Below are 8,286 nucleotides of genomic sequence, written 5' to 3'. Positions count from 1 at the left end.
CAGAGTTTCATCTACAAGAACCTAGCACTGAAACTGTACAACCTGATCAGTCAAGCAAACCGGAAGTTGTAGTGTCTGACAAGCCCCAGCCAGGCCAGCACAGGATCACACGTGCTGGACGTGTTTCAAAGCCACCAAGCTATTTAAAGGACTACACTTGAAAGTTAAGGTGTATCAGTGGAGAGAACTGTTGTTGAAACCAACTGGACTTTAAAAGAAAGGAACTTTATTTGAGGGCCATGTTCTAGTCAATCGTATAGTTGTTGTTATTACTGGCTAAATTTTCATTTAGTGCCAACTTGTTGTTTGTTTGTTGTTTAGTGCCAACTTAGGGCCATAGTTCAATTTAGAACTTGTGTAGATTTTACTTTCAGTTCTTTTCCTTTTTTTCTTTTAGGAAAGAAAAGGTGTAGTGGTCTCCCTGTGCTATTGTACTTAGGTCACATGACTAGCAAAACCACGCACTTGAGAGTGTGTTGTTGAAATGAACCTCGTAAGAGCTTGATTGAAGTGGTTCATCAGTTTCCCTTCACGTTTGGAGCTAAGAACGTTACAACCTCTGATTTGTGACATCGTGAATTTTGGAAACTGTTTCTTTCCCTGTATATTGTCAGTGGCGTTTTCGACAACTACCCACATAACAATTAAAAAAAAAAAACAATAAACTGAGTCATGAGTTCTGGTCCACAATTGCATATGTATTCATTGAATGTATCACTATCTGTATCAATGTCTGTGTCCTTCGATTTAGTAAACAGTAAACAGTTTAAGTGTTATTCAATGTTTAACTTTTGGGTTGCCATTTTGATGACATTTGATGGTCCTCCGTGTTTTTGACTTTCAACACGTAATTTGCATATTTATGCCCGAGGCAAGCGCACGCAATACCATTTGCACATAGGGGTGAGGTTGGGGATTTCAGTGGACTACAGAACAGGAAGTGCCCCTTCACCACGTAAAAAATCAAATACTTTCACTGGTCACTGGTCAAGAGAACAAACTGTGCCAGGAGAAAATAAAGCATCAGAGAAATCAAAATCAAATACTGCCCAGCAAAGCGAGAATTTAAAAAAATCGGAAATTGACCAGCTGCGACTGACTCTTCTCCCGATGTCTTCTAGATCCTCATTCTAAAATTCTAATGCATTAGTCAATTCCAGCAGTGCCCATCTCCCCTTCCCCCGGGCAACTGCAGGGTATTTGCTTACGTTGTCAGTCCCGGGGTTGGGGCATTCACAATTTTATGGCGGCTCAGGGGCAGGGCATTTGTGTACCCTTGGGCGACCCCCAGGCATTTGACACACGTGTTTTCAAAAGTTCCATGCAAGAGTTCATCCGGAAAGACAAGGCGTTTGTCGATCAATGGCTTGACCGTCAGAGACTAGAGAAACTTGCAGATGTTTTTTAAGGTATGTTTTCTCAATTTTAAGCACTGATTTCTTAATCACTTGTAAGCATATACATATAAGCGGCAAGGTGAACTATATTTTGCTTCTCACAAAACAATCACTGAACACGACTATTTCGCATTCAAAACTAGCCTAGCATTTTTTTTAAATTCATGAAAGTGGAGTTAAGGGTTAGGATGTCCGAATTCAAATGATGCGATCTGAGACTGATCTTCCGAGCTTAAAAAGTATTGAAATAAAATATAAAAGTTGTGAGATTTCTATAACTGGTAATTGTTTTATTTTAAACACTGTTAAAAGGATTGTCATTATTCTAGTCAAAATATTCAAAACAAATGGTTTTTATACAACGAAATATTTAATGTCACGCTATCCTCTAGCAAACTGTTAAAAACAAAATATAAGGAGATAAATAAAATAAGAATCAACGAACACGTCCTGTTGTCCTTGAAGTCTTACCGTTGTATTAAAATACTGAACATTTGAACGTTTTATTCGCTGGTTAATAAAAAAACTGCAGAGGTGTTGGAAGGCAATGTTCCCACAGACGGGGCATTTACCCTCTTTCTTCATCCCCTCCCGGGGGAAAATGCTAATGCCAGGGGATTAGTCAGGGGTGGGGGGGATGGGTATGGGGAATGGCTGGAATTGACTGATGCATAATTTGCTATGTGATGCATAATTTGCCATGCGATGCATAATTTGCCATGGCCGTGTCGATCGTGAGAACAACGACTACCAACTATTGCTTTAAAGAACACGAAACTGCCATGATTTTAACAGCGGCTTTGCACAAATTTCCCGTGGGAAAAAGGACCTTTTACTTTTAAGTTAATATCAGTGAATTAAGTTAGTGTCGTCTAGGAAGAGTAAACAAAATTAAATCTCAAAAAAACCAATATTTTTGTCGCATGGTCAATGCTATGAAATATACAAAAAAAAGTGATTCAATTTCGTTTTCCATAGAACCACAGTACTGAGATTCCAATGCGTTTTTTTGTTGCATGTTATATTGGCAGACGCTCAGCTTACAAAAATCCCCACCCCTACCCAGTGCAAAGAATTTTGCCACATTCTGCACAATATGCAAATTAGAAAGACGGAGCGATCCCACATGTGGTATATTCGCTTTCACTGGCCATTTCTGCTTCAAAGCAGGTTGAGTGATTCTATCGAGCAATACAATGAACCACCAAGGTACAGGTTTCATAGGGACTTCGCAAAATCGCTTTTTCTGGTTAAATCGACCAAACAGATGCCCGTTACGGAGGTTCTCGTCTTACAAACTTAGCGGAACGCGATTGAAGAAATGACTGCAGAGAAACGTTGTTTGGCAGTCAAGATATCATATCCGAGCTAAAGTGAACATATTTATGTTGTAGTGTGCTTTAGTAAAGCAGATATTTCGAAATGAAGGGATTTCTATAATTATAAATACAGGGGTAATGTTTGGTCACCCATTCGACTACTAGCGTGATTTTGATTTTTCTGTACGATTTGAATAATTTATTGACGAGTGCTTATTCATTTGCCCGAACTAAACTTTACATATATTGGAAGACCTATCCTTACATAGTTAGAATCTAAAATCTTTTGGAATTCCGAGATATGGCACATGGTCAAAATGTCAATTCTTTTCACCCACCGTCAAACTCTTTGTCTGAGAACATTCTACTTTTGTTAACCACCAAATAGTTAGATTAATCCAATTTTCCTGTAATTGTGCTTTTTTCGACAAGGAAGAGTTATGCAAAAAGTTGGTAGTATTACAACTTTTCTGCATTCAATAAATGCGACACGCGAAGCGAATGAAAATGGTCGATTTTCAGCCTGGTTGGGACTCGCTTACTTGATGCCAGGATGTGAAATCGAAAATGTCGTTTTTCTCGGAAATACCGAAATATTTAAGGAGAGAAAATGCATGGCGTTTTTACTTTTACTGAGGCTTACTTATATACAAAAGTAGGGCGAATTGAAATTTTTAAGTCTTACCCGACTATATTTGAATTTTGTGGGATTTGCTCTTATAATGTAGGAAGACGCATATTCTACCGCACAGGTAGAACTGGTATGGACTGGCATCCGGTCCAAGAGGGAGTAGTTGCTTCATGCTGTAGAAACTGAGAGTACTTCCGGCCATGTGGGCCCTGGTGGCTTGTGTGTGACTTTACCTTCAAGAGTAACAATTTTATTAACCAATTTCCAAAACATAGTACTAGTAATAGCAAAAATAAGAAGAACAACATTTTCTTACAGATTTCAAATGTGGAAGGCTGCCAAACAAAAGCGAGGGTTGAACAGCCCCATCCATGCTCATATTGGAATGGTTCTGACAACAAAACTGTCTATGGAGATAGAAGTGTGGTTTCGGACCTTGTCAGCTCCCTTGCAAACGTGATGCCAGATGTTAACTGCAAGGATCTCTCTCTGTGCCTCATCCTAGAGAACATGTATGAAATGTATGGAGAGGAAGTAATAAATCGACCCGGCAAACCCCTTGAGATTTCACAATTTAGATGCATGTGGAAAGGTTTTTTTCCCAGAAGTGACGATTTCGAAGGTAAAAAATAGAGCTTTTTTGTCAGAACAGTAACCAAATAAGTTTCCGCGTATTTTATTATTTGAGTGTTTCACATACAGGTGATTAGCTGAGTTCTCGGTATTTTATGTCCTAAACTCTAGAGTATTTGCCGTTTGCTTTTTTGCAGAAAAACCGTTTTACAAAATGCGGAGTTTGTCTTCTTACAAACAAACACATCAGAGCCACATGCAACAAAGAACAGCCGAAGCTTTAAACATAACTGTAGAGCCCGAGGACATCGAGATTTCTCACAAGCTGAGGAGGGGCACGGCTATTATAGTTAAATTTTGCAGTCACAAGGTAAAGTCCAAAATTTACAAGGAACGCGTTAAATTAAAGCATGTTAGAATCTCGGATCTTTTTCCAAGTTACGCTTCCTCTGGACAACAGCACCGAATTTTTGTTAATGAGAACCTTACGGCTTACAGGAGAAGGATGGTCGGAAAAGCCAACAAACGAAGGCAGGAAGGAACGCTCACTAGTGTTTGGACGTTGGACGGTAAGATGTACATTAAAACCTCGCCTGAAGGCGCCCCCGTAAGAATTTTTTCTGAAGAAGATCTAGATAACTTATAACTGTTTTGGAATGTTTCACGGCTGGTGGAGAGCGTCTCTACAATTTGCAAAGCAACTGAGTGCTACGAACTTTTCCCGCAACAAATTATCTTTTAACCCTTTTATCAGTTTATCAGTTTTAGTATATGTCTTTCTGTTGGTATACACAAGGTTCTTTGCTCCCTTTCAGTTTATCTGTGATGCACTTTATTCTTTATTATTACAGTCGTTTGTACGCTTTACTTTGCACTAAATGGGTATGCTACATTTCAGAGACACATATCAGAATAATTTACCGTCTCATTACCCTTGGGGTGAAAACTGTTAAATTCCTCTCTCGTCTTAATAATAACAAAAGGAATGGAACTTAGAATCGGTTCAATAAACGCTAGGGGTTTAGGAGACAAGACTAAGCGACAGGAATTCTTTAACTGGCTTCGAAAGAAGCAGTTATCGATTTATTTCATCCAAGAAGCTCACTGTACGGAAAACAATATGCATGATTGGCGGGCCGAATGGGGGTACCAAGCTCTTTTCAGTTGTGGCACTAGTAAAAAGGCAGGTGTTATTATATTGTTTAACAATAACTTCTCTTTCCAAATTTTGCGAACATATTCTGATCCCGGGGGACGCTTTCTAGTTTGTGACATGACTACAAACGGGAAACAACTGACTTTGATAAACGTATACGCACCAAATGATGACAATCCCACTTTCTTTACTTCTGTTTTTCAACATTTAGACGATCTCAAGTGCGATGAGATTATAATAGGAGGGGATTACAATTTAGTGCTGGACGTTGAGAAGGATAAAAAAGGCGGACTAGCAAGAACACATAAAAGATCGTTGGAAGTTATAAATAGCTTTTCCGGTGAGTTTGACTTGATAGATGTCTGGAGAGTCCAAAACCCTGGATTACGACGCTTCACATGGAGGCAAAGAAACCCAGAAATACATTGTAGACTTGACTTTTTTCTCGTAAGTCATTGTATCGCTAGTAACACCACCGAAGCAGACATTGTCCCAGGTTACAAAACAGATCATTCAATGATCACCTTGCAATTATCTCTGCACAATAACCAACGAGGACGAGGATTTTGGAAATTAAACACCTCTTTTCTAAAGGATGAAGAATATGTAAACCAAATTAAAGCAGCTATAACTCAAACTAAGCACGAATATGCACAAGATAACACTGTTACACCTGGGCTATTGTGGGAAATGATAAAAATGAAAATTAGAGAAGCATCAATGAAGTATGGAAAATCAAAAAAGGAAAATATTAAGCAAAAGAAGGATGACATTGAAAAATCAATAAAAACCCTCGAGGGACGAATTGCTAATACCCTTGCAAATAACTCCCAAGATTTGTGGATGGAATTGGACATGAAAAGACGCGAACATGAAACCCTAATTGAATACCAAACAAAAGGAGCTATTATAAGATCTAAGTCTCGATGGTATAACGAAGGTGAGAAAAATACTAAATACTTTCTTAACCTAGAGAAGCGACACTGCAAGCAAGGAACAATCACTCAATTGAAAATTAACGAAAACAAGCTGGTTCAATCAGACAGAGAAATCTTATATGAGTGTGAGACTTTTTATAAAAATCTGTACCGTTCCAAAACGCAAGTGAGCGACTTTCCGGAAGAGTTTTTTCCACCCACACGAGAATTATTAAATGACGAAAAGCGATCCTCTTGTGAAGGCCAGTTAACTGCTAAGGAATGCCTGGAGGCCCTAAAAGACATGGCAGCAGGGAAATCACCTGGTACAGATGGCCTACCATGTGAATTCTACATGGTTTTCTGGGAAGACATAGGAGAAACCCTCATCAGCGCTTTTAATTTCTCCTATGAAATATGTAACCTGACTATATCACAAAGGCGAGGAATTGTCAAACTCATACCCAAAAAGGATTCTGACCCTATCTTGATTAAAAATTGGCGTCCCTTAACTCTATTAAATTGCGATTACAAGATTGCTTCAAAAGCCATCGCGAAGCGAATCAAAACAGTTCTACCAGAGCTAATATCAGATGATCAAACAGGCTTCATTAAAACCAGATGCATCAGTGACAACATACGTACACTAGATAGCGTCATCAAATATACAGGTAATAAAAAAATCCCTGGACTTCTCCTTTTTCTGGACTTTGAAAAGGCTTTCGATACTCTCGAATGGTCTTTTATCAACAAAACTCTTCAACATTTTGGTTTTGGTCCCTCGCTGTCAAGTTGGGTCAGGCTCTTTTATTGTAACATCGAAAGCTGCGTATTAAACAATGGATGGACAAGCAATTTTTTTAAGCTAAGCCGAGGCGTCAGACAAGGGTGCCCTCTATCGCCTTACCTTTTCATACTCTCCGTAGAAATACTCGCTGAAGCCATACGAAATAAAAGCGAAATTAGAGGTATTAAGATACAGGATACTGAATTTAAATTAAGCCAATATGCAGACGATACGACGCTCATTTTAGATGGATCTGAACAATCCTTTAAGTCTTCGCTTTCTTTGATAGATGCTTTTGGTAAAATATCTGGCCTCAGACTGAATGACAAGAAAACAGAAGCTCTCTGGATAGGGTCTAAAACAAACAGCAATCAAACATTTTGCCCCGAAATGAATTTTAAATGGCAAAAGGGAAAGACTAAGGCACTTGGCGTTTGGTTTGCAACGGATCGCGATACGGCAATATCTTTAAATTACAACGAAAAGCTTACGAAAGTTAAATCTATCTTAGGATGCTGGAAATTTCGAAGACTTAGCTTAATAGGGAAAATTGTTGTTCTGAAGAGCCTAGTAGTATCGCAACTTGTATACGTACTCACATCGTTGCAAACTAAGCACCATGCAATTAAAGAGATTAATAGGATGTTTTTTAAATTCTTATGGAATGATAAAGGTGATAAAATTAAACGCAAGGTTATCATCAATGATTATTCTGAAGGTGGACTCAAAATGATCGATATTACAACTTTTAACAAATCCCTTAAAGCTACCTGGATTAAAAAATACCTGAACACAGAAAACTGCAGCAAATGGAAAGTTTTTTTTGATCTAGAACTCGCAACATATGGAGGCAACGCCGTCTTTAAAGGAAACCTAAACAAAAAAGACATTGGTAATCTAAACATAGAAGTGAAAAAAGTAGAATTTTTTGGAATGACCTCTCTATATGGCTGCAGGCGTGCCACGTGCTTTCAAAAGAGAACCACTTAGGAATGGAAACGGCCTTAGGCCTGAGGCCAGACGACTCCAATTTTAAACTCCAAATTAATTTTTTTTGCCTAATGGCTAAGCACTACATTTGGATTTGCCGTTCGAAAGAACGATCCCCGACCCAAAACAACTTCTTGCTTTCCCTGAAACAGACGCACCAATTGGAAAACAACACAATAAGAAATTCAAAGAAATGGAAGCCACTTCTGTCCCCGCTGCAACGAGTCTCCTAAACCCTTAACCTTAACCTTGAATTTTTAAATATTGATTCCTCTATTTTAAAACTATCATTATAAATGTAACCCTAAAGGAAAGAGATGGTTTTTAGAAGTGCTAGAAGTCGTATGTCATTTATTTATTTTATCTATTATTATTATCTTTTCTTTTTTTTTTCTTTCTTTTTCTTCTCATGTTAGAAAACGTAATTTTAATGCAATTAGTGCTTAGTAGTGCTGTAATTCATGTCACGTTCGTATTGCAATACTCATTGTATCGTTTACTGTAGTTTGCAATGTT

Source organism: Montipora foliosa, chromosome 13 (genome assembly GCF_036669935.1).
Source record: "Montipora foliosa isolate CH-2021 chromosome 13, ASM3666993v2, whole genome shotgun sequence".
In the NCBI taxonomy this organism is placed as follows: Eukaryota; Metazoa; Cnidaria; class Anthozoa; order Scleractinia; family Acroporidae; genus Montipora; species Montipora foliosa.
This window is presented reverse-complemented; position numbering follows the sequence as displayed.